At 42.5% G+C, this 24228-nt stretch overlaps 19 non-coding genes and 7 pseudogenes across 19 annotated transcripts; all 26 read left to right on the forward strand.

Moving 5' to 3' along the window:
- Nucleotides 1–274: 274 nt before the first annotated feature.
- LOC146013904 (5S ribosomal RNA) lies at nucleotides 275–393 on the forward strand. The gene has a single exon (XR_014446868.1). It is a non-coding gene; the product is annotated as a 5S ribosomal RNA (ribosomal RNA).
- A 346-nt stretch (nucleotides 394–739) lies between these two features.
- On the forward strand, nucleotides 740–858 carry LOC146016420 (5S ribosomal RNA). Its single transcript, XR_014449312.1, has one exon. It is a non-coding gene; the product is annotated as a 5S ribosomal RNA (ribosomal RNA).
- Nucleotides 859–1203: 345 nt separating this feature from the next.
- On the forward strand, nucleotides 1204–1322 carry LOC146011210 (5S ribosomal RNA; annotated as a pseudogene).
- A 345-nt stretch (nucleotides 1323–1667) lies between these two features.
- LOC146013905 (5S ribosomal RNA) lies at nucleotides 1668–1786 on the forward strand. Its single transcript, XR_014446869.1, has one exon. It is a non-coding gene; the product is annotated as a 5S ribosomal RNA (ribosomal RNA).
- Nucleotides 1787–2132: 346 nt separating this feature from the next.
- On the forward strand, nucleotides 2133–2251 carry LOC146016421 (5S ribosomal RNA). The gene has a single exon (XR_014449313.1). It is a non-coding gene; the product is annotated as a 5S ribosomal RNA (ribosomal RNA).
- A 345-nt stretch (nucleotides 2252–2596) lies between these two features.
- Nucleotides 2597–2715, forward strand: LOC146016422 (5S ribosomal RNA). The gene has a single exon (XR_014449314.1). It is a non-coding gene; the product is annotated as a 5S ribosomal RNA (ribosomal RNA).
- Nucleotides 2716–3060: 345 nt separating this feature from the next.
- LOC146013167 (5S ribosomal RNA) lies at nucleotides 3061–3179 on the forward strand. Its single transcript, XR_014446150.1, has one exon. It is a non-coding gene; the product is annotated as a 5S ribosomal RNA (ribosomal RNA).
- A 344-nt stretch (nucleotides 3180–3523) lies between these two features.
- On the forward strand, nucleotides 3524–3642 carry LOC146013906 (5S ribosomal RNA). Its single transcript, XR_014446870.1, has one exon. It is a non-coding gene; the product is annotated as a 5S ribosomal RNA (ribosomal RNA).
- A 345-nt stretch (nucleotides 3643–3987) lies between these two features.
- Nucleotides 3988–4106, forward strand: LOC146010827 (5S ribosomal RNA; annotated as a pseudogene).
- A 345-nt stretch (nucleotides 4107–4451) lies between these two features.
- On the forward strand, nucleotides 4452–4570 carry LOC146013179 (5S ribosomal RNA). Its single transcript, XR_014446161.1, has one exon. It is a non-coding gene; the product is annotated as a 5S ribosomal RNA (ribosomal RNA).
- Nucleotides 4571–4915: 345 nt separating this feature from the next.
- LOC146010712 (5S ribosomal RNA) lies at nucleotides 4916–5034 on the forward strand (annotated as a pseudogene).
- A 345-nt stretch (nucleotides 5035–5379) lies between these two features.
- Nucleotides 5380–5498, forward strand: LOC146017255 (5S ribosomal RNA). The gene has a single exon (XR_014450127.1). It is a non-coding gene; the product is annotated as a 5S ribosomal RNA (ribosomal RNA).
- Nucleotides 5499–5843: 345 nt separating this feature from the next.
- LOC146017534 (5S ribosomal RNA) lies at nucleotides 5844–5962 on the forward strand. The gene has a single exon (XR_014450403.1). It is a non-coding gene; the product is annotated as a 5S ribosomal RNA (ribosomal RNA).
- A 345-nt stretch (nucleotides 5963–6307) lies between these two features.
- Nucleotides 6308–6426, forward strand: LOC146010520 (5S ribosomal RNA; annotated as a pseudogene).
- Nucleotides 6427–7177: 751 nt separating this feature from the next.
- On the forward strand, nucleotides 7178–7296 carry LOC146010906 (5S ribosomal RNA; annotated as a pseudogene).
- Nucleotides 7297–7641: 345 nt separating this feature from the next.
- Nucleotides 7642–7760, forward strand: LOC146015949 (5S ribosomal RNA). The gene has a single exon (XR_014448856.1). It is a non-coding gene; the product is annotated as a 5S ribosomal RNA (ribosomal RNA).
- A 346-nt stretch (nucleotides 7761–8106) lies between these two features.
- LOC146016297 (5S ribosomal RNA) lies at nucleotides 8107–8225 on the forward strand. Its single transcript, XR_014449192.1, has one exon. It is a non-coding gene; the product is annotated as a 5S ribosomal RNA (ribosomal RNA).
- A 345-nt stretch (nucleotides 8226–8570) lies between these two features.
- Nucleotides 8571–8689, forward strand: LOC146015950 (5S ribosomal RNA). Its single transcript, XR_014448857.1, has one exon. It is a non-coding gene; the product is annotated as a 5S ribosomal RNA (ribosomal RNA).
- A 345-nt stretch (nucleotides 8690–9034) lies between these two features.
- On the forward strand, nucleotides 9035–9153 carry LOC146017619 (5S ribosomal RNA). The gene has a single exon (XR_014450485.1). It is a non-coding gene; the product is annotated as a 5S ribosomal RNA (ribosomal RNA).
- Nucleotides 9154–9905: 752 nt separating this feature from the next.
- Nucleotides 9906–10024, forward strand: LOC146011150 (5S ribosomal RNA; annotated as a pseudogene).
- A 345-nt stretch (nucleotides 10025–10369) lies between these two features.
- LOC146013915 (5S ribosomal RNA) lies at nucleotides 10370–10488 on the forward strand. Its single transcript, XR_014446879.1, has one exon. It is a non-coding gene; the product is annotated as a 5S ribosomal RNA (ribosomal RNA).
- Nucleotides 10489–10833: 345 nt separating this feature from the next.
- Nucleotides 10834–10952, forward strand: LOC146010243 (5S ribosomal RNA). The gene has a single exon (XR_014444759.1). It is a non-coding gene; the product is annotated as a 5S ribosomal RNA (ribosomal RNA).
- Nucleotides 10953–11297: 345 nt separating this feature from the next.
- On the forward strand, nucleotides 11298–11416 carry LOC146013907 (5S ribosomal RNA). Its single transcript, XR_014446871.1, has one exon. It is a non-coding gene; the product is annotated as a 5S ribosomal RNA (ribosomal RNA).
- Nucleotides 11417–11761: 345 nt separating this feature from the next.
- Nucleotides 11762–11880, forward strand: LOC146017605 (5S ribosomal RNA). The gene has a single exon (XR_014450471.1). It is a non-coding gene; the product is annotated as a 5S ribosomal RNA (ribosomal RNA).
- Nucleotides 11881–12225: 345 nt separating this feature from the next.
- On the forward strand, nucleotides 12226–12344 carry LOC146017372 (5S ribosomal RNA). Its single transcript, XR_014450247.1, has one exon. It is a non-coding gene; the product is annotated as a 5S ribosomal RNA (ribosomal RNA).
- Nucleotides 12345–12689: 345 nt separating this feature from the next.
- On the forward strand, nucleotides 12690–12808 carry LOC146010471 (5S ribosomal RNA; annotated as a pseudogene).
- Nucleotides 12809–24228: the final 11420 nt, after the last annotated feature.

Consider the following 24228-nt stretch of genomic DNA (forward strand, 5'->3'; position numbering starts at 1 on the left):
GCACAGACATTTGGAAGAGGTCAAACAGACACAATAGCCATCACCTAAAGACTTACCACACTGTTTAGGCACAATTCCAACTGCTTTTGGCAGCTAAACAGTGTTGAGCCTCTTTAGTAGTTTAATTTAAGACCCCCTGCTAATATCATGTCCTGTAGGTCTTTTTACATTACCAACACATGATTTTTTTCAGTAACCCAATACAGTTAGGAAACTTTTTTATTAGCTTACCTGGTGATAGAAGTAGAAGAGGGCAAAAAAGTGCCTATATCTCACCTACAGCCATACCACATTGGATAGGCCCAATCTCGTCTGATCTTGGAAGCTAAGCAGTGTTGGGCCTGGTTAGTACTTGGGTGGGAGACCACATGGGAACACCAGGTGCTGTAGGTTTTTTCACATTACTGGCAAATTGTTTTTATTCTCTAGCTATTTAAATTGGAAACTTTTTCTTTTTATTGCCAACACTGACATTTGGAAGAGGTAAAACAGACACAATATCCATCACCTAAAGACTTACCACATTGTTTAGGCCCAATTCCAACTGCTTTTGGCAGCTAAACAGTGTTGAGGCTCTTTAGTAGTTTAATTTAAGACCCCCTGCTAATATCATGTCCTGTAGGTCTTTTTACATTACCAACACATGATTTTTTTCAGTAAGCCAATACAGTTAGGTAACTTTTTTATTAGCTTACTTGGTTGATAGAAGTAGAAGAGGGCAAAAAAGTGCCTGGATCTCACCTACAGCCATACCTCATTGGATAGGCCCAATCTCGTCTGATCTTGGAAGCTAAGCAGTGTTGGGCCTGGTTAGTACTTGGGTAGGAGACCACATGGGAACACCAGGTGCTGTAGGTTTTTTCACATTACTGGCAAATTGTTTTTATTCTCTAGCTATTTAAATTGGAAACTTTTTCTTTTTATTGCCAGCACTGACATTTGGAAGAGGTAAAACAGACACAATATCCATCACCTAAAGACTTACCACACTGTTTAGGCTCAATTCCAACTGCTTTTGGCAGCTAAACAGTGTTGAGCCTCTTTTGTAGTTTAATTTAAGACCCCCTGCTAATATCATGTCCTGTAGGTCTTTTTACATTATCAACACATGATTTTTTTCAGTAAGCCAATACAGTTAGGAAACTTTTTTATTAGCTTACCTGGTGATAGAAGTAGAAGAGGGCAAAAAAGTGCCTGGATCTCACCTACAGCCATACCACATTGGATAGGCCCAATCTCATCTGATCTTATAAGCTAAGCAGTGTTGGGCATGGTTAGTACTTGGGTGGGAGACCACGTGGGAACACCAGGTGCTGTAGGTTTTTTCTCATTACTGGCAAATTGTTTTTATTCTCTAGCTATTTAAATTGGAAACTTTTTCTTTTTATTGCCAGCACAGACATTTGGAAGAGGTCAAACAGACACAATAGCCATCACCTAAAGACTTACCACACTGTTTAGGCACAATTCCAACTGCTTTTGGCAGCTAAACAGTGTTGAGCCTCTTTAGTAGTTTAATTTAAGACCCCCTGCTAATATCATGTCCTGTAGGTCTTTTTACATTACCAACACATGATTTTTTTCAGTAACCCAATACAGTTAGGAAACTTTTTTATTAGCTTACCTGGTGATAGAAGTAGAAGAGGGCAAAAAAGTGCCTATATCTCACCTACAGCCATACCACATTGGATAGGCCCAATCTCGTCTGATCTTGGAAGCTAAGCAGTGTTGGGCCTGGTTAGTACTTGGGTGGGAGACCACATGGGAACACCAGGTGCTGTAGGTTTTTTCACATTACTGGCAAATTGTTTTTATTCTCTAGCTATTTAAATTGGAAACTTTTTCTTTTTATTGCCAACACTGACATTTGGAAGAGGTAAAACAGACACAATATCCATCACCTAAAGACTTACCACATTGTTTAGGCCCAATTCCAACTGCTTTTGGCAGCTAAACAGTGTTGAGGCTCTTTAGTAGTTTAATTTAAGACCCCCTGCTAATATCATGTCCTGTAGGTCTTTTTACATTACCAACACATGATTTTTTTCAGTAAGCCAATACAGTTAGGTAACTTTTTTATTAGCTTACTTGGTTGATAGAAGTAGAAGAGGGCAAAAAAGTGCCTGGATCTCACCTACAGCCATACCTCATTGGATAGGCCCAATCTCGTCTGATCTTGGAAGCTAAGCAGTGTTGGGCCTGGTTAGTACTTGGGTAGGAGACCACATGGGAACACCAGGTGCTGTAGGTTTTTTCACATTACTGGCAAATTGTTTTTATTCTCTAGCTATTTAAATTGGAAACTTTTTCTTTTTATTGCCAGCACTGACATTTGGAAGAGGTAAAACAGACACAATATCCATCACCTAAAGACTTACCACACTGTTTAGGCTCAATTCCAACTGCTTTTGGCAGCTAAACAGTGTTGAGCCTCTTTTGTAGTTTAATTTAAGACCCCCTGCTAATATCATGTCCTGTAGGTCTTTTTACATTATCAACACATGATTTTTTTCAGTAAGCCAATACAGTTAGGAAACTTTTTTATTAGCTTACCTGGTGATAGAAGTAGAAGAGGGCAAAAAAGTGCCTGGATCTCACCTACAGCCATACCTCATTGGATAGGCCCAATCTCGTCTGATCTTGGAAGCTAAGCAGTGTTGGGCCTGGTTAGTACTTGGGTAGGAGACCACATGGGAACACCAGGTGCTGTAGGTTTTTTCACATTACTGGCAAATTGTTTTTATTCTCTAGCTATTTAAATTGGAAACTTTTTCTTTTTATTGCCAGCACTGACATTTGGAAGAGGTAAAACAGACACAATATCCATCACCTAAAGACTTACCACACTGTTTAGGCTCAATTCCAACTGCTTTTGGCAGCTAAACAGTGTTGAGCCTCTTTTGTAGTTTAATTTAAGACCCCCTGCTAATATCATGTCCTGTAGGTCTTTTTACATTACCAACACATGATTTTTTTCAGTAAGCCAATACAGTTAGGAAACTTTTGTATTAGCTTATCTGGTGATAAAAGTAGAAGAGGGCAAAAAAGTGCCTATATCTCACCTACAGCCATACCACATTGGATAAGCCCAATCTCGTCTGATCTTGGAAGCTAAGCAGTGTTGGGCCTGGTTAGTACTTGGGTGGGAGACCACATGGGAACACCAGGTGCTGTAGGTTTTTTCACATTACTGGCAAATTGTTTTTATTCTCTAGCTATTTAAATTGGAAACTTTTTCTTTTTATTGCCAGCACAGACATTTGGAAGAGGTCAAACAGACACAATAGCCATCACCTAAAGACTTACCACACTGTTTAGGCTCAATTTCAACTGCTTTTGGCAGCTAAACAGTGTTGAGCCTCTTTTGTAGTTTAATTTAAGACCCCCTGCTAATATCATGTCCTGTAGGTCTTTTTACATTATCAACACATGATTTTTTTCAGTAAGCCAATACAGTTAGAAACTTTTTTATTAGCTTACCTGGTGATAGAAGTAGAAGAGGGCAAAAAAGTGCCTATATCTCACCTACAGCCATACCACATTGGATAGGCCCAATCTCGTCTGATCTTGGAAGCTAAGCAGTGTTGGGCCTGGTTAGTACTTGGGTGGGAGACCACATGGGAACACCAGGTGCTGTAGGTTTTTTCACATTACTGGCAAATTGTTTTTATTCTCTAGCTATTTAAATTGGAAACTTTTTCTTTTTATTGCCAACACTGACATTTGGAAGAGGTAAAACAGACACAATATCCATCACCTAAAGACTTACCACATTGTTTAGGCCCAATTTCAACTGCTTTTGGCAGCTAAACAGTGTTGAGGCTCTTTAGTAGTTTAATTTAAGACCCCCTGCTAATATCATGTCCTGTAGGTCTTTTTACATTACCAACACATGATTTTTTTCAGTAAGCCAATACAGTTAGGTAACTTTTTTATTAGCTTACCTGGTGATAGAAGTAGAAGAGGGCAAAAAAGTGCCTGGATCTCACCTACAGCCATACCTCATTGGATAGGCCCAATCTCGTCTGATCTTGCAAGCTAAGCAGTGTTGGGCCTGGTTAGTACTTGGGTAGGAGACCACATGGGAACACCAGGTGCTGTAGGTTTTTTCACATTACTGGCAAATTGTTTTTATTCTCTAGCTATTTAAATTGGAAACTTTTTCTTTTTATTGCCAGCACTGACATTTGGAAGAGGTAAAACAGACACAATATCCATCACCTAAAGACTTACCACACTGTTTAGGCTCAATTCCAACTGCTTTTGGCAGCTAAACAGTGTTGAGCCTCTTTTGTAGTTTAATTTAAGACCCCCTGCTAATATCATGTCCTGTAGGTCTTTTTACATTACCAACACATGATTTTTTTCAGTAAGCCAATACAGTTAGGAAACTTTTGTATTAGCTTATCTGGTGATAAAAGTAGAAGAGGGCAAAAAAGTGCCTATATCTCACCTACAGCCATACCACATTGGATAAGCCCAATCTCGTCTGATCTTGGAAGCTAAGCAGTGTTGGGCCTGGTTAGTACTTGGGTGGGAGACCACATGGGAACACCAGGTGCTGTAGGTTTTTTCACATTACTGGCAAATTGTTTTTATTCTCTAGCTATTTAAATTGGAAACTTTTTCTTTTTATTGCCAGCACAAACATTTGGAAGAGTTCAAACAGACACAATAGCCATCACCTAAAGACTTACCACACTGTTTAGGCCCAATTCCAACTGCTTTTGGCAGCTAAACAGTGTTGAGCCTCTTTAGTAGTTTAATTTAAGACCCCCTGCTAATATCATGTCCTGTAGGTATTTTTACATTACCAACACATGATTTTTTTCAGTAAGCCAATACAGTTAGGAAACTTTTTTATTAGCTTACCTGGTGATAGAAGTAGAAGAGGGCAAAAAAGTGCTTGTATCTCACCTACAGCTATACCACATTGGATAGGCCCAATCTCATCTGATCTTATAAGCTAAGCAGTGTTGGGCCTGGTTAGTACTTGGGTGGGAGACCACGTGGGAACACCAGGTGCTGTAGGTTTTTTCTCATTACTGGCAAATTGTTTTTATTCTCTAGCTATTTAAATTGGAAACTTTTTCTTTTTATTGCCAGCACAGACATTTGGAAGAGGTCAAACAGACACAATAGCCATCACCTAAAGACTTACCACACTGTTTAGGCACAATTCCAACTGCTTTTGGCAGCTAAACAGTGTTGAGCCTCTTTAGTAGTTTAATTTAAGACCCCCTGCTAATATCATGTCCTGTAGGTCTTTTTACATTACCAACACATGATTTTTTTCAGTAAGCCAATACAGTTAGGTAACTTTTTTATTAGCTTACCTGGTGATAGAAGTAGAAGAGGGCAAAAAAGTGCCTGGATCTCACCTACAGCCATACCTCTTTGGATAGGCCCAATCTCGTCTGATCTTGGAAGCTAAGCAGTGTTGGGCCTGGTTAGTACTTGGGTAGGAGACCACATGGGAACACCAGGTGCTGTAGGTTTTTTCACATTACTGGCAAATTGTTTTTATTCTCTAGCTATTTAAATTGGAAACGTTTTCTTTTTATTGCCAGCACTGACATTTGGAAGAGGTAAAACAGACACAATATCCATCACCTAAAGACTTACCACACTGTTTAGGCCCAATTCCAACTGCTTTTGGCAGCTAAACAGTGTTGAGCCTCTTTAGTAGTTTAATTTAAGACCCCCTGCTAATATCATGTCCTGTAGGTATTTTTACATTACCAACACATGATTTTTTTCAGTAAGCCAATACAGTTAGGAAACTTTTTTATTAGCTTACCTGGTGATAGAAGTAGAAGAGGGCAAAAAAGTGCCTGTATCTCACCTACAGCCATACCACATTGGATAGGCCCAATCTCATCTGATCTTATAAGCTAAGCAGTGTTGGGCCTGGTTAGTACTTGGGTGGGAGACCACGTGGGAAAACCAGGTGCTGTAGGTTTTTTCTCATTACTGGCAAATTGTTTTTATTCTCTAGCTATTTAAATTGGAAACTTTTTCTTTTTATTGCCAGCACAGACATTTGGAAGAGGTCAAACAGACACAATAGCCATCACCTAAAGACTTACCACACTGTTTAGGCACAATTCCAACTGCTTTTGGCAGCTAAACAGTGTTGAGCCTCTTTAGTAGTTTAATTTAAGACCCCCTGCTAATATCATGTCCTGTAGGTATTTTTACATTACCAACACATGATTTTTTTCAGTAAGCCAATACAGTTAGGAAACTTTTTTATTAGCTTACCTGGTGATAGAAGTAGAAGAGGGCAAAAAAGTGGCTGTATCTCACCTACAGCCATACCACATTGGATAGGCCCAATCTCATCTGATCTTATAAGCTAAGCAGTGTTGGGCCTGGTTAGTACTTGGGTGGGAGACCACGTGGGAACCCCAGGTGCTGTAGGTTTTTTCTCATTACTGGCAAATTGTTTTTATTCTCTAGCTATTTAAATTGGAAACTTTTTCTTTTTATTGCCAGCACAGACATTTGGAAGAGGTCAAACAGACACAATAGCCATCACCTAAAGACTTACCACACTGTTTAGGCACAATTCCAACTGCTTTTGGCAGCTAAACAGTGTTGAGCCTCTTTAGTAGTTTAATTTAAGACCCCCTGCTAATATCATGTCCTGAAGGTATTTTTACATTACCAACACATGATTTTTTTCAGTAAGCCAATACAGTTAGGAAACTTTTTTATTAGCTTACCTGGTGATAGAAGTAGAAGAGGGCAAAAAAGTGCCTGTACAGATGGGTCTTGTCCCATCTTTGCAGGGGATGGCGCTGGCGTCGCCAGCCGCCATCCCCCGCCAGCGCCATGGCGATGGTGAGAAGGGGACGCGCGCGCACGAGCGGCGCGCGCGTCCCCTTCCGACGGCGCTTCGATCCGTTCCCCCGGGTCCCCGCCGGCTTGCCGGCGGTAACCCGGGGTCCCCGCCGCCTGCCCGCACCCCCCCTAACCCCCCCTAACCCTGTCCGTCTCCCTGAGGCGGAGACGGACAGGGTTTCCGTCGCGCTAGCGACGGAGACTGAGACGCGCGTGCGCGTGAGACGCACGCGCGTCTCAGTCTCCTCGCTGGCGAGGCTGCTGGCGGGTCGCCAGCGCGTACGTTCTGGCGACCCGCCAGCAAGGATGGGACAAGACCCATCTGTATCTCACCTACAGCCATGCCACATTGGATAGGCCCAATCTCATCTGATCTTATAAGCTAAGCAGTGTTGGGCCTGGTTAGTACTTGGGTGGGAGACCACGTGGGAACACCAGGTGCTGTAGGTTTTTTCTCATTACTGGCAAATTGTTTTTTATCTCTAGCTATTTAAATTGGAAACTTTTTCTTTTTATTGCCAGCACAGACATTTGGAAGAGGTCAAACAGACACAATAGCCATCACCTAAAGACTTACCACACTGTTTAGGCACAATTCCAACTGCTTTTGGCAGCTAAACAGTGTTGAGCCTCTTTAGTAGTTTAATTTAAGACCCCCTGCTAATATCATGTCCTGTAGGTCTTTTTACATTACCAACACATGATTTTTTTCAGTAACCCAATACAGTTAGGAAACTTTTTTATTAGCTTACCTGGTGATAGAAGTAGAAGAGGGCAAAAAAGTGCCTCTATCTCACCTACAGCCATACCACATTGGATAGGCCCAATCTTGTCTGATCTTGGAAGCTAAGCAGTGTTGGGCCTGGTTAGTACTTGGGTGGGAGACCACATGGGAACACCAGGTGCTGTAGGTTTTTTCACATTACTGGCAAATTGTTTTTATTCTCTAGCTATTTAAATTGGAAACGTTTTCTTTTTATTGCCAGCACTGACATTTGGAAGAGGTAAAACAGACACAATATCCATCACCTAAAGACTTACCACACTGTTTAGGCCCAATTCCAACTGCTTTTGGCAGCTAAACAGTGTTGAGGCTCTTTAGTAGTTTAATTTAAGACCCCCTGCTGATATCATGTCCTGTAGGTCTTTTTACATTACCAACACATGATTTTTTTTAAGTAAGCCAATACAGTTAGGAAACTTTTTTATTAGCTTACCTGGTGATAGAAGTAGAAGAGGGCAAAAAAGTGCCTGTATCTCACCTACAGCCATACCACATTGGATAGGCCCAATCTCGTCTGATCTTGGAAGCTAAGCAGTGTTGGGCCTGGTAAGTACTTGGGTGGGAGACCACATGGGAACACCAGGTGCCGTAGGTTTTTTCACATTACTGGCAAATTGTTTTTATTCTCTAGCTATTTAAATTGGAAACTTTTTCTTTTTATTGCCAGCACAGACATTTGGAAGAGGTCAAACAGACACAATATCCATCACCTAAAGACTTACCACACTGTTTAGGCTCAATTCCAACTGCTTTTGGCAGCTAAACAGTGTTGAGCCTCTTTTGTAGTTTAATTTAAGACCCCCTGCTAATATCATGTCCTGTAGGTCTTTTTACATTACCAACACATGATTTTTTTCAGTAAGCCAATACAGTTAGGAAACTTTTTTATTAGCTTACCTGGTGATAGAAGTAGAAGAGGGCAAAAAAGTGCCTCTATCTCACCTACAGCCATACCACATTGGATAGGCCCAATCTTGTCTGATCTTGGAAGCTAAGCAGTGTTGGGCCTGGTTAGTACTTGGGTGGGAGACCACATGGGAACACCAGGTGCTGTAGGTTTTTTCACATTACTGGCAAATTGTTTTTATTCTCTAGCTATTTAAATTGGAAACTTTTTCTTTTTATTGCCAGCACAAACATTTGGAAGAGTTCAAACAGACACAATAGCCATCACCTAAAGACTTACCACACTGTTTAGGCCCAATTCCAACTGCTTTTGGCAGCTAAACAGTGTTGAGCCTCTTTAGTAGTTTAATTTAAGACCCCCTGCTAATATCATGTCCTGTAGGTATTTTTACATTACCAACACATGATTTTTTTCAGTAAGCCAATACAGTTAGGAAACTTTTTTATTAGCTTACCTGGTGATAGAAGTAGAAGAGGGCAAAAAAGTGCCTGTATCTCACCTACAGCCATACCACATTGGATAGGCCCAATCTCATCTGATCTTATAAGCTAAGCAGTGTTGGGCCTGGTTAGTACTTGGGTGGGAGACCACGTGGGAACACCAGGTGCTGTAGGTTTTTTCTCATTACTGGCAAATTGTTTTTATTCTCTAGCTATTTAAATTGGAAACTTTTTCTTTTTATTGCCAGCACAGACATTTGGAAGAGGTCAAACAGACACAATAGTCATCACCTAAAGACTTACCACACTGTTTAGGCACAATTCCAACTGCTTTTGGCAGCTAAACAGTGTTGAGCCTCTTTAGTAGTTTAATTTAAGACCCCCTGCTAATATCATGTCCTGTAGGTATTTTTACATTACCAACACATGATTTTTTTCAGTAAGCCAATACAGTTAGGAAACTTTTTTAATAGCTTACCTGGTGATAGAAGTAGAAGAGGGCAAAAAAGTGCCTGTACAGATGGGTCTTGTCCCATCTTTGCAGGGGATGGCGCTGGCCTCGCCAGCCGCCATCCCCCGCCAGCGCCATGGCGATGGTGAGAAGGGGACGCGCGCGCACGAGCGGCGCGCGCGTCCCCTTCCGACGGCGCTTCGATCCGTTCCCCCGGGTCCCCGCCGGCTTGCCGGCGGTAACCCGGGGTCCCCGCCGCCTGCCCGCACCCCCCCCTAACCCCCCCTAACCCTGTCCGTCTCCCTGAGGCGGAGACGGACAGGGTTTCCGTCGCGCTAGCGACGGAGACTGAGACGCGCGTGCGCGTGAGACGCACGCGCGTCTCAGTCTCCTCGCTGGCGAGGCTGCTGGCGGGTCGCCAGCGCGTACGTTCTGGCGACCCGCCAGCAAGGATGGGACAAGACCCATCTGTATCTCACCTACAGCCATACCACATTGGATAGGCCCAATCTCATCTGAACTTATAAGCTAAGCAGTGTTGGGCCTGGTTAGTACTTGGGTGGGAGACCACATGGGAACATCTGGTGCGGTAGGTTTTTTCACATTACTGGCAAATTGTTTTTATTCTCTAGCTATTTAAATTGGAAACTTTTTCTTTTTATTGCCAGCACAGACATTTGGAAGAGGTCAAACAGACACAATAGCCATCACCTAAAGACTTACCACACTGTTTAGGCACAATTCCAACTGCTTTTGGCAGCTAAACAGTGTTGAGCCTCTTTAGTAGTTTAATTTAAGACCCCCTGCTAATATCATGTCCTGTAGGTCTTTTTACATTACCAACACATGATTTTTTTCAGTAAGCCAATACAGTTAGGAAACTTTTTTATTAGCTTACCTGGTGATAGAAGTAGAAGAGGGCAAAAAAGTGCCTGTATCTCACCTACAGCCATACCACATTGGATAGGCCCAATCTCGTCTGATCTTGGAAGCTAAGCAGTGTTGGGCCTGGTTAGTACTTGGGTGGGAGACCACATGGGAAATCCAGGTGCTGTAGGTTTTTTCACATTACTGGCAAATTGTTTTTATTCTCTAGCTATTTAAATTGGAAACTTTTTCTTTTTATTGCCAGCACTAACATTTGGAAGAGGTAAAACAGACACAATAGCCATCACCTAAAGACTTACCACACTGTTTAGGCCCAATTCCAACTGCTTTTGGCAGCTAAACAGTGTTGAGGCTCTTTAGTAGTTTAATTTAAGACCCCCTGCTAATATCATGTCCTGTAGGTCTTTTTACATTACCAACACATGATTTTTTTCAGTAAGCCAATACAGTTAGGAAACTTTTGTATTAGCTTACCTGGTGATAGAAGTAGAAGAGGGCAAAAAAGTGAAGTTAACTCACCTACAGCCATACCACATTGGATAGGCCCAATCTCGTCTGATCTTGGAAGCTAAGCAGTGTTGGGTCTGGTTAGTACTTGGGTGGGAAACCACATGGGAACACCAGGTGCTGTAGGATTTTTCACATTACTGGCAAATTGTTTTTATTCTCTAGCTATTTAAATTGGAAACTTTTTCTTTTTATTGCCAGCACAGACATTTGGAAGAGGTCAAACAGACACAATAGCCATCACCTAAAGACCTACCACACTGTTTAGGCTCAATTCCAACTGCTTTTGGCAGCTAAACAGTGTTGAGCCTCTTTAGTAGTTTAATTTAAGACCCCCTGCTAATATCATGTCCTGTAGGTATTTTTACATTACCAACACATGATTTTTTTCAGTAAGCCAATACAGTTAGGAAACTTTTGTATTAGCTTACCTGGTGATAGAAGTAGAAGAGGGCAAAAAAGTGCCTTTATCTCACCTACAGCCATACCACATTGGATAGGCCCAATCTCGTCTGATCTTGGAAGCTAAGCAGTGTTGGGCCTGGTTAGTACTTGGGTGGGAGACCACATGGGAACACCAGGTGCTGTAGGTTTTTTCACATTACTGGCAAATTGTTTTTATTCTCTAGCTATTTAAATTGGAAACTTTTTCTTTTTATTGCCAGCACAGACATTTGGAAGAGGACAAACAGACACAATAGCCATCACATAAAGACTTACCACACTGTTTAGACCCAATTCCAACTGCTTTTGGCAGCTAAACAGTGTTGAGCCTCTTTAGTAGTTTAATTTAAGACCCCCTGCTAATATCATGTCCTGTAGGTCTTTTTACATTACCAACACATGATTTGTTTCAGTAAGCCAATACAGTTAGGAAACTTTTGTATTAGCTTACCTGGTGATAGAAGTAGAAGAGGGCAAAAAAGTGCCTGTATCTCACCTACAGCCATACCACATTGGATAGGCCAAATCTCATCTGATCTTATAAGCTAAGCAGTGTTGGGCCTGGTTAGTACTTGGGTGGGAGACCACATGGGAACACCAGGTGCTGTAGGTTTTTTCACATTACTGTCAAATTGTTTTTATTCTCTAGCTATTTAAATTGGAAACTTTTTCTTTTTATTGCCAGCACTAACATTTGGAAGAGGTAAAACAGACACAATAGCCATCACCTAAAGACTTACCACACTGTTTAGGCCCAATTCCAACTGCTTTTGGCAGCTAAACAGTGTTGAGGCTCTTTAGTAGTTTAATTTAAGACCCCCTGCTAATATCATGTCCTGTAGGTCTTTTTACATTACCAACACATGTTTTTTTTCAGTAAGCCAATACAGTTAGGAAACTTTTTTATTAGCTTACCTGGTGATAGAAGTAGAAGAGGGCAAAAAAGTGCCTGTATCTCCCCTACAGCCATACCACATTGGATAGGCCCAATCTTGTCTGATCTTGGAAGCTAAGCAGTGTTGGGCCTGGTTAGTACTTGGGTGGGAGACCACATGGGAACACCAGGTGCTGTAGGTTTTTTCACATTACTGGCAAATTGTTTTTATTCTCTAGCTATTTAAATTGGAAACTTTTTCTTTTTATTGCCAGCACAGACATTTGGAAGAGGTCAAACAGACACAATAGCCATCACCTAAAGACTTACCACACTGTTTAGGCCCAATTCCAACTGCTTTTGGCAGCTAAACAGTGTTGAGCCTCTTTAGTAGTTTAATTTAAGACCCCCTGCTAATATCATGTCCTGTAGGTCTTTTTACATTACCAACACATGATTTTTTTCAGTAATCCAATACAGTTAGCAAACTTTTTTATTAGCTTACCTGGTGATAGAAGTAGAAGAGGGCAAAAAAGTGCCTGTATCTCACCTACAGCCATACCACATTGGATAGGCCCAATCTCGTCTGTTCTTGGAAGCTAAGCAGTGTTGGGCCTGGTTAGTAATTGGGTGGGAGACCACATGGGAACACCAGGTGCTGTAGGTTTTTTCACATTACAGGCAAATTGTTTTTATTCTCTAGCTATTTATATTGGAAACTTTTTCTTTTTATTGCCAGCACAGACATTTGGAAGAGGTCAAACAGACACAATAGCCATCACCTAAAGACTTACCACACTGTCGGACCGACAGACCAATCACAGCCATTGCACCTCAGTGAAAGTAACGGAGACCGCCCTGCCGCCGCCATTCCGGTCAGGAACAGCGTGCAGAGCGGTCTCCGTGCCCATCTGTCCCCCTATCTGACCTATCTGACCTCGATCAGCGTTGGTGGTGTGGTGGCATCCGTGCTGCCTGCTGCCTGCTTCTGCTGCTGCAGCATCATAGTAAAATATAATTTTGTCTCTCCTGCCCCCTGTGGCTGATTGCAGTGCAGACGGGCTTAACCCTCTGCACTGCTTTTTTTCCTGCCCCCCATTTGTGCTGATCAGTATTAACTGTCCCCCTATCTGACCTATCTGACCTCGATCAGCGTTGGTGGTGTGGTGGCATCCGTGCTGCCTGCTGCCTGCTTCTGCAGCATCATAGTAAAATATAATTTTGTCTCTCCTGCCCCCTGTGGCTGATTGCAGTGCAGACGTACATCACTGATCAGCATTTTTGGCACAGGGTTGATCTAATTTTTTTTTTGGATCAAATTCCTGTTGCCTTTGACTGATCAGCAGTTTTTAAAAAAATTTTTTTTTTTTATTGTGCTGTGGGGTCTTTTTTTTAAATTTGTTTACACCCACGGTGATTTTGTGGGTGTCCTGTGGCCGCTGATCAGTGACGGACGTTACTGACCAACATCTGTGCTCAATTTTTGGCGCAGGAGCTTTTTTTTTTTTCTTTTAACCCCTTCAAGGTTGTACCAAAAGCTGCCTTGAAGCTGCTGCCCCTTAAGTGCACTTACACGTGTTAAAGCACTACATACACACTACATACCCCCCGTGTTGAAATAAAGTTTGTACCCCCCCTACACTATACACGTGTTGAAACACTACAATTACACAAACACAAAAATAATAAAAATGTCCCAATCATCCCAAAGACTGTTTTCAGCGGAGGAGGCATATGCCCTTATTGCCTCTGACACAGCCAGTGATGTAAGCGATGAATTTGCATTCGTCTTAAGCTCCTCTTCCTCCTCTAGTGATGAGGGACCCCCTCAAAGACGCCCCCGTAGAGCAGCTGAGACCCCCCCCCAAATGATTGATCCCGTATGGACCCCACCACCAGACAATTTTGAGCCCCAGGTTCCTGAGTTTTTGGCCAACCCAGGAATCCAATTTGATACTACAGGCCTCAAAGAAATTGACTTTTTAAAAGTATTTTTCTCTGATGATTTTATAAATTTAATGGTGGACCAAAGTAATTTATATGCCCAGCAGTTTATTGCTCAAAACCCCACGTCATCATTTGCTAGGTGGACCCCTGTAGATGCAGTAGAGATGATGACGTTTTGGGGTCTGGTGTTACATATGGGCATAGTTAAAAAGCCAGAAATTAGACAATATTGGAGTACAGATGTTCTGTACAGCACCCCACTTCATCGTATGGCCATGACCCGGACTCGTTTTGAGACAATCCTTAAATTTTTGCATTACAACGATAATGCACAGTGCCCACCCAGAGATGATCCCACCTTTGACCGGCTATTCAAAGTCAGGCCGGTCATTGATCATTTCAGCGCCAAATTTGCTGAGATGTACATCCCCGAAAAATTCATTTGTGTAGACGAGTCACTTATACATTTTAAAGGAAGGGTTAAATTCCGCCAGTACCTTCCCAATAAGAGGGCAAGGTATGGCATAAAAATGTATAAGCTGTGCGAAAGTACCTCAGGGTACACCCACAGGTTTAGGGTATATGAAGGGAAGGACACAAGAATTGAACCGCCAGAATGCCCCCCCTCCCTCGTAGGTGTTAGTGGAAAGATTGTCTGGGATTTAGTGCACCCATTCCTGGATAAGGGTTATCACCTCTATGTGGATAACTTTTACACCAGCATCCCCCTGTTTAAGGCCCTTGGTTCAAGAGGTACAGCAGCTTGCGGTACTGTGCGCAAGAACCAAAGAGGCCTCCCAAAAACGCACGTTGCCCAATTACTGAGAAAGGGTGAAAGCAGGGCACAATCCACCGAAAATATGTTGTTGGTCAAATATAAGGACAAGAGGGATGTCCTTATACTGACAACAATTCACGGAGACAGTACCACCTCCGTCCCTGTACGAGGTACCAGTACCCACACCTCAAAACCTATTTGTATCCTAGATTACAATAAGTACATGGGCGGAGTGGATCTTTCAGATCAGGTACTGAAGCCGTACAGTGCCCTGCGGAAAACAAAAATATGGTATAAGAAGCTGGCCGTGTATATCATCCAGATGGCACTGTATAATGCTTACGTACTATTCCGTTCTACCAGCCAGACGGGGACATTTATGCACTTTCAAGAGGAAGTCATAAAGGGCCTAATATTTGGGAACCAGCAGGCAGAGGGCCCCAGTACTTCTAGTCCTGGCCCCCGTATTGTATCAGGGCAGCATTTTCCTAACGAAATCCCCTCCACTGGAAAAAAGGGCAGGACACAAAAAAGGTGCAAAGTTTGCTATAAAAAGGGAATAAGAAAGCAAACTATTTTCCACTGTGAAACTTGCCCCGACAAACCCGGCCTATGTATGAAGGAGTGTTTTAAAATATACCACACATCTATGGATTATTAGGTTCATCATTTCACCGTGCTTCGGGGGTCTTGCTAATGCGACATAGCACCCACTATTCATTCCACCAGAATCTGTGCTGCAAAATCCAAATATCACTCCTTCCCTTCTGAGTCCTGCCATGCACCCAAATGGTATTTTTTGGTCACATATGAGGCATTGCCGTACTCGGGAGAAATTGCGGCACAGATTTTGGGGTGCTTTGTCTCCTTCATTCCTTGTGAAACTGAAAAATTTTGAGCCAGAACTGCATTTTTGTGTAAAAAAATTTAATTTTTCATTTTCACAGCCCAGTTGTACCAAAATTGGTGAAACCCCTGGGGGTTTGAAATGTACACTATACCCCTAGATGAATTCCCTGAGGGGTGTAGTTTGCAAAATGGGGTCACTTGTGGGGGGGTTCCACTGTATTGGTGCTTCGGGGGTCTTGCTAATGCGACATAGCACCCACCATTCATTCCACCAGAATCTGTGCTGCAAAATCCAAATATCACTCCTTCCCTTCTGAGTCCTGCCATGCACCCAAATGGTATTTTTTGGTCACATATGAGGCATTGCCGTACTCGGGAGAAATTGCGGCACAGATTTTGGGGTGCTTAGTCTCCTTCATTGCTTGTGAAAATGAAACATTTTGAGCCAGAACTGCATTTTTGTGTAAAAAAATGTAATTTTTCATTTTCACAGCCCAGTTGTACCAAAATTGGTGAAACCCCTGGGGGTTTGAAATGTACACTATACCCCTAGATGAATTCCCTGAGGGGTGTAGTTTGCAAAATGGGATCACTTGTGGGGGAGGTTCCTAACTTTTAGCATCTTATGGTGCCTAGAAACCTACATGGTGCCTAAAAAAAAATCTCATAAAAAAGAGGCTCCAAAATCAAGTAGGTGCTCCTTCTATTATGAAGCCTGTGGTTTGGTCAACGTGCACACTAGGGCCACATATAGGATATTTATGAAAACAAAAGAATTGGGGGAATCAATTTTTAGTCACATTTCTATAGTAAAATCTACTGTGTTCCTTAGAAAAATGTATTAAAATTTAAAATCTGCTAAAAAAATGAAATTTTGAAATTTCACCTACACTTTGTTTTTATTCCTGTGAAACATTAAAGGGTTAACAAACTTCCAAAATGCTGTTTTGAATACTGTGAGGGGTGCAGTTTTTGAAATGGCATCATGTATGGGGGTGTCTCACATACAAGTCCCTCAAAGTCACATCAGAACTGAACTGGTCCCTAAAAAAATCAGTGTTTGAAATTTTCTTGAAAATATGAGAATTTGCTATTCATATTTTAAGCCTCCTAGTGTCCAAAAAAATTAAAAGGAGGTTGAAATTATGATGGCAACATAAAGTAGACATATGGTCTTTGTAAGTTATTAACTATTTTGAGTGGTATGATTATTTGTCTCACAAGCAGAAAATTTAACATTTTGCAAATTGCTAAATTTTCAATTTTTTTATGACATTTTGGTATTTTTCACAAATAAACACAGACTGTATCGACCAAAATTTACCACTAACTTAAAGTACAATGTGTCACGAGAAAACAATCTCAAAATCACTGGGATAAGTAAAAGCAATAAAAAGTTATCCCCACATAAAGTGATACATGTCAGATTTGAAAAAAAGGGCTCTGACAGGAAGGCAAAAACAGGCTGCGGCGGTAAGGGGTTAAAGACGCACATTTCTGGCCCCCCAAAAATGGGCATTTCAAATGAGAAATGAATCCAATGAACAAAATTGGGTGAATAAGTATGTATTTCAGGGGTGAGTTAGCAGGTTATTGGGGAAGTAAGTCCTGATATTTTTGGAGGTTGCAGGGGCCACTACACCATTCAAAATAGGCAGGCTTTAGCATATGCAGTTAGGCCCTGTAGGATGATTTTAGCTAAAAATTGCCCCAAACACTCAAACGGGCTTGTATCTGGGAAGGGAAAATATGGGAAACATGACTTAGACACCAAATGATACACTGTATGCCATGTTTCCAAATTTTTATGCACAGTTGTTACAGCATGAAGCGAATGCATGTGAATATACAAAGGTGCATTGCATTAAACAAGTCCAATGAGCGTCCCAAAATGGCCGGCCTGCCTGCTTTCATCCTTCAATTGTTCTAAATTTTTCATTACCCAATGAGCTGAGGTGTAGTCTTAGCCAGTGGTACCATCAGGGAGGTGTGTAAAGCACTTTAGGCTAGACAGCCAATCAGCTGCCAGCTTCCATCTGTCAATCAAATACAGCAGCCAATCAGAAAGCTGCCCATTGATCAGCAGGCCCTTTATGACATCACAGACAGACCCTCAGAACTATCTGTGCATGTCTAATGGCTGGCTGTCAGTTGGGCGGGTGGGTGGCAGAGGGAGGGGATGTCTGTCTCGTTTCTCCTGAAAATTGCGTTTTTTCTGCGTTTACGGGAAAAGTTGAGGTCCGACGCGCAAAAGTGGGGTATCGTAGAAATCACCTTTTAAAGACGCACATTTCTGGCCCCCCAAAAATGGGCATTTCAAATGAGAAATGAGTCCAATGAACAAAATAGGGTGATTAAGTATGTATTTCAGGGGTGAGTTAGCAGGTTATTGGGGAAGTAAGTCCTGATATTTTTGGAGGTTGCAGGGGCCACTACACCATTCAAAATAGGCAGGCTTTAGCATATGCAGTTAGGCCCCGTAGGATGATTTTAGCTAAAAAGTGCCCCAAACACTTAAACGGGCTAGTATCTGGGAAGGGAAAATATGGGAAACATGACTTAGACACCAAATGATACACTGTATGCCATGTTTCCAAATTTTTATGCACAGTGGTTACAGCATGAAGCGAATGCATGTGAAAATACAAAGGTGCATTGCATTAAACAAGTCCAATGAGCGTCCCAAAATGGCCGGCCTGCCTGCTTTCATCCATCAATTGTTCTAAATTTTTCATTACCCAATGAGCTGAGGTGGAGTCTTAGCCAGTGGTACCATCAGGGAGGTGTGTAAAGCACTTTAGGCTAGACAGCCAATCAGCTGCCAGCTTCCATCTGTCAATCAAATACAGCAGCCAATCAGAAAGCTGCCCATTGATCAGCAGGCCCTTTATGACATCACAGACAGACCCTCAGAACTATCTGTGCATGTCTAATGGCTGGCTGTCAGTTGGGCGGGTGGGTGGCAGAGGGAGGTAATGTCTGTCTCGTTTCTCCTGAAAATTGCGTTTTTTCTGCGTTTACGGGAAAAGTTGAGGTCCGACGCGCAAAAGTGGGGTATCGTAGAAATCACCTTTTAAAGACGCACATTTCTGGCCACCCAAAAATCGGCATTTCAAATGAGAAATGAGTCCAATTAACAAAATAGGGTGAATAAGTATGTATTTCAGGGGTGAGTTAGCAGGTTATGGGGAAGTAAGTCCTGATATTTTTGGAGGTTGCAGGGGCCACTACACCATTCAAAATAGGCAGGCTTTAGCATATGCAGTTAGGCCCTGTAGGATGATTTTAGCTAAAAAGTGCCCCAAACACTCAAACAGGCTTGTATCTGGGAAGGGAAAATATGGGAAACATGACTTAGACACCAAATGATACACTGTATGCCATGTTTCCAAATTTTTATGCACAGTGGTTACAGCATGAAGCGAATGCATGTGAATATACAAAGGTGCATTGCATTAAACAAGTCCACTGAGCGTCCCAAAATGGCCGGCCTGCCTGCTTTCATCCATCAATTGTTCTAAATTTTTCATTACCCAATGAGCTGAGGTGGAGTCTTAGCCAGTGGTACCATCAGGGAGGTGTGTAAAGCACTTTAGGCTAGACAGCCAATCAGCTGCCAGCTTCCATCTGTCAATCAAATACAGCAGCCAATCAGAAAGCTGCCCATTGATCAGCAGGCCCTTTATGACATCACAGACAGACCCTCAGAACTATCTGTGCATGTCTAATGGCTGGCTGTCAGTTGGGCGGGTGGGTGGCAGAGGGAGGGGATGTCTGTCTCGTTTCTCCTGAAAATTGCGTTTTTTCTGCGTTTACGGGAAAAGTTGAGGTCCGACGCGCAAAAGTGGGGTATCGTAGAAATCACCTTTTAAAGACGCACATTTCTGGCCGACCAAAAATGGGCATTTCAAATGAGAAATGAGTCCAATGAACAAAATATGGTGAATAAGTATGTATTTCAGGGGTGAGTTAGCAGGTTATTGGGGAAGTAAATCCTGATATTTTTGAAAGTTGCAGGGGCAATTACATCATTCAAAATAGGCAGGCTATAGCATATGCAGTTAGGCCCTGCAGGCTGATTTTAGCTAAAAAGTGCCCCAAACACTCAAACGGGCTTGTATCTGGGAAGGGAAAATATGGGAAACATGACTTAGACACCAAATGATACACTGTATGCCATGTTTCCAAATTTTTATGCACAGTGGTTACAGCATGAAGCGAATACATGTGAAAATACAAAGGTGCATTGCATTAAACAAGTCCACTGAGCGTCCCAAAATGGCCGGCCTGCCTGCTTTCATTCATCAATTGTTCTAAATTTTTCATTACCCAATGAGCTGAGGTGGAGTCTTAGCCAGTGGTACCATCAGGGAGGTGTGTAAAGCACTTTAGGCTAGACAGCCAATCAGCTGCCAGCTTCCATCTGTCAATCAAATACAGCAGCCAATCAGAAAGCTGCCCATTGATCAGCAGGCCTTTTATGACATCACAGACAAACCCTCAGAACTATCTGTGCATGTCTAATGGCTGGCTGTCAGTTGGGCGGGTGGGTGGCAGAGGGAGGGGATGTCTGTCTCGTTTCTCCTGAAAATTGCGGTTTTTCTGCGTTTACGGGAAAAGTTGAGGTCCGACGCGCAAAAGTGGGGTATCGTAGAAATCACCTTTTAAAGACGCACATTTCTGGCCCCCCAAAAATGGGCATTTCAAATGAGAAATGAATCCAATTAACAAAATAGGGTGAATAAGTATGTATTTCAGGGGTGAGTTAGCAGGTTATTGGGGAAGTAAGTCCTGATATTTTTGGAGGTTGCAGGGGCCACTAGACCATTCAAAATAGGCAGGCTTTAGCATATGCAGTTAGGCCCCCTAGGATGATTTTAGCTAAAAAGTGCCCCAAACACTCAAACGGGCTAGTATCTGGGAAGGAAAAACATGGGAAACATGACTTAGACACCAAATGATACACTGTATGCTATGTTTCCAAATTTTTATGCACAGTGGTTACAGCATGAAGCGAATGCATGTGAAAATACAAAGGTGCATTGCATTAAACAAGTCCAATGAGCGTCCCAAAATGGCCAGCCTGCCTGCTTTCATCCATCAATTGTTCTACATTTTTCATTACCCAATGAGCTGAGGTGGAGTCTTAGCCAGTGGTACCATCAGGGAGGTGTGTAAAGCACTTTAGGCTAGACAGCCAATCAGCTGCCAGCTTCCATCTGTCAATCAAATACAGCAGCCAATCAGAAAGCTGCCCATTGATCAGCAGGCCTTTCCTTCACATTCTCCACCTGACCAATGTGATTTCAATGAAAGGGAGTTTGTCCATACATATTATTAAATGAATATTGTATTATATCAGATAACAATCTCCTGTTTATATTGGAACAGGGTTATTTATACTCAAAGGTCATACATATGATAAACTCATTATTGTATAAGTCTATCAAAAATCTACGCAATAAGAATAATAGTAACCTACAATCAACAGCAACAACATCAGCAGCAACTGGTTCAGGTAAGCAGAGCAAACCCAAGCCTACAAGGCTTATTCTGGCAGGGTGATGGCTTGGCGCAGTAAGGGGTCCCAGCAACATTCTGTGGCTTCTGATTTATATTCTGTTCCCCAGTGGCACCAGGTTGTCTTTATAGGTGCCGGATGACTGAGCGGCAGTCAGGATTCCGACAGTAATTACATCAACGTCGGAATCCCGACTGCTAAAACCCTGACAGACGGGCAGCGGCTATTCTCCCTTGTGGGGGTCAGCTGACCGCCCGCTAACTCCCGAGCATCCGCGCATATGTAAGTGTGAGTCACTTTTACATGCGTGCACCTTCGCCATCATTCGATGGTCGCCAACCATCGAATGATGTGAGTGGATTACAGTAGGCTACGTATGGATGTTACTGTGTAACATCCATTTGCAGGCCCTGCGAGGGAATAGCCCTTGCGAATGGGTGGTGGCCGGGCCACCATTCGCAAGACCGGGTTTGGTGGACTCGATCAACCAGAATAACCCCTTTATCTGTAGTGTTATGTGGTGTGCGTCTACAGTGCCTCCAAAATCAATGTTTCTGCAGTCACAAAACACAAAACACCAGTCACAGTACAAATAATTATTTATATTTTGGGGATTTATATGCAGACAAGATATATATTTTTTTTTACTTCAGACCCAAAGAACAGGGTAAGAGGAAGGGGATAACAGTGCAAGGAGAGTAACAAGGGAAATATAAATACAAATTGGGAAATTTGATAAAAACAAATATTAAAAATGCTTTGAGCTCATAGGTCCAGCTAAAATGGCAGTTTAACCCTTCCAATACTATAGGCCTGGACCTCCAGTCATGGAAGGGTTAAAATGATACAATGCGATAGTGTCTTATTAACTGTAAGAAAACAATACTTACAGGATTGTAACATTAAGAGCAGAAATGACGCCAGAAAGACCGATCGGGGGTCTGGTATCTGGGTCCTTAATAATAAAGTCACCACTTCATCTGTTTGCACAGCGCTGGCGCGCCGCGTGCCCAGTTTAGGGAGCGCAGATTCACCATCTGGCACTAATGATTGCCCCCCTTCTTTTCGAGGCACAATATTGGTCCTCGCGCCATGTTAAGATTAAGTGCACTTTTGTGGTGAGAATTAAATACAAAACAAACAAGAACCAAAAAAAAAAGGATTCACATAAAATACAATAGAGCACAAAGATATCTCAGTAACGTAAAACGGCTTGTGCAGCCTCTGGCTTAGTGGCAGCAGCTAACAGGTCAGACTGCTGAGCTACACAGCTTGCGGAGATGGTTAACAACAATCGGAGATGGGGTCTTCCTGGTAACTTCAATCAAGGATTGGGAGGGTCACAGATAAAGGGAAGGTTTGTAATAGAATCATACATAACATTTAACATACAGAAAATCAATCACATTTTTCTTGCGTGGGGATAGTTCCCTGTGTCTCCAGTGTGATGGTTTACTGATTTCCAGTTGTGCCCAGTTGATTCCAGTGCTGCTTGGTTTGGTCCAGTGTTGCACATCCAGTGAGGGGTTTGGGTCACCCCGCGACTGCCCGCAGTCTGGGGGGCATGGAGGGGGAGGGGCACGGGCACGTTTTCTGTGCCCAACGGGAAAAAAAAAAGGAAAAATTTGTTTTTTTTTTCCCAGCTGTTCAACGAGCGCGTCATTCTCAGAGTCGGTAAAAACTGAAATAATAGTCTGTAACTTGTGAAGGATCCAGAGAAGTGTCATAGCATCCTGCTGCTCCCTGAGAGACAGAAAGAGGGACAGTTAGAGAAGACTCCTGCGTATGAGGCATGAACACTGCACAAGTATCAGACAATAGAGGGGGATGTCAGGTGCTAGAAGGCGCATTTATTGCCTAATGACCTTACACTAATACTGGCAATGTAGTATAATCGGTGTCTGGATTCTGGGAAGACAGGCGCAGTGTAACCCAAGCCGATGGCTGCGTATTGGTTGTAAATGCACTAAGGACACTGGTGAGTAGATCGGAACAGCTTACCGGAGGTGACACCTGCAGGTGAAAGGTGAAATCCTGGGAAGGAAACAACTGGAGAGACCATAAGTGGTACGATGATGGGATCGGCTGGGTACACGCTCCAGAGACCTGGGGGAGAGAAAAAGTTTCCATCAACTCCCATTACATTTACTACCAGGAGTACATACATATAATACTACATTTTATTAGCAGCTTATAGTCTCTGATCATGCTATTGCAAATGCCTGTAGCAGCCAGGGTCTATGGTACCATAGCAGGAATCTGGCGGCTTTAGGACCCTTGCCATATGCTGTCTAGCTAGCCCTAGGGTGCTCAGCACAGGCCGGAGACTTACAATGGTCTATGACACAGGTCTTCAACCTGTGGCCCTCCAGATGTTGTGGAACTACATGTCCCAGCATGCCCTGACAGTTTTGGCATGCTCTTATAGGAAAAAAATGTGGCAATGCATGTTGGAACATGTAGTTTCACAACATCTGGGGGGCCATGGTCTATGATATATTTGGGAGAACCATTTCACGTTGTGTGGAGCAGAGCATAGAAACTTAAGTGACAGCTCTGTTGAACAGCCTAAAACTTACCTTCATCTGCACTTTAGCATACTTTGAGTTGCTTGCAGCTTTACGGAACTGTGAACATTGGGTCAGGGCTAAAAAAAGGGCAAAAGCGCTTATTTAGAGTTTAAGATTTGTAAGTTTGTTTGCATATTATTGCGCAATAATATAGATATTTAAGCACTTAGGTGTTACAGCAAAAGGTTGAATAGAGAGTTATTAAATGGTACAGATATTTGAATGTGTTCAATTTAAAGTGATTCATTACGAGTACAATAAGAATGTTCATTGGTTGTAACATAATACAGTAGAATTGTAGAATACATTTGTTTACTTTAAGAAAACATCTAATCAGTCGTTCTTCTCTGCGGGCGTCCTCGGAGATTTGCATAGTCTCCGAGGTGCTCGTAGCGGGGTGGGCATACAGTAGGCGGGCAGGG

The sequence above is a fragment of the Crinia signifera genome, chromosome 6 (assembly GCF_055691185.1).
Source record: "Crinia signifera chromosome 6, ASM5569118v1, whole genome shotgun sequence".
In the NCBI taxonomy this organism is placed as follows: domain Eukaryota; kingdom Metazoa; phylum Chordata; class Amphibia; order Anura; family Myobatrachidae; genus Crinia; species Crinia signifera.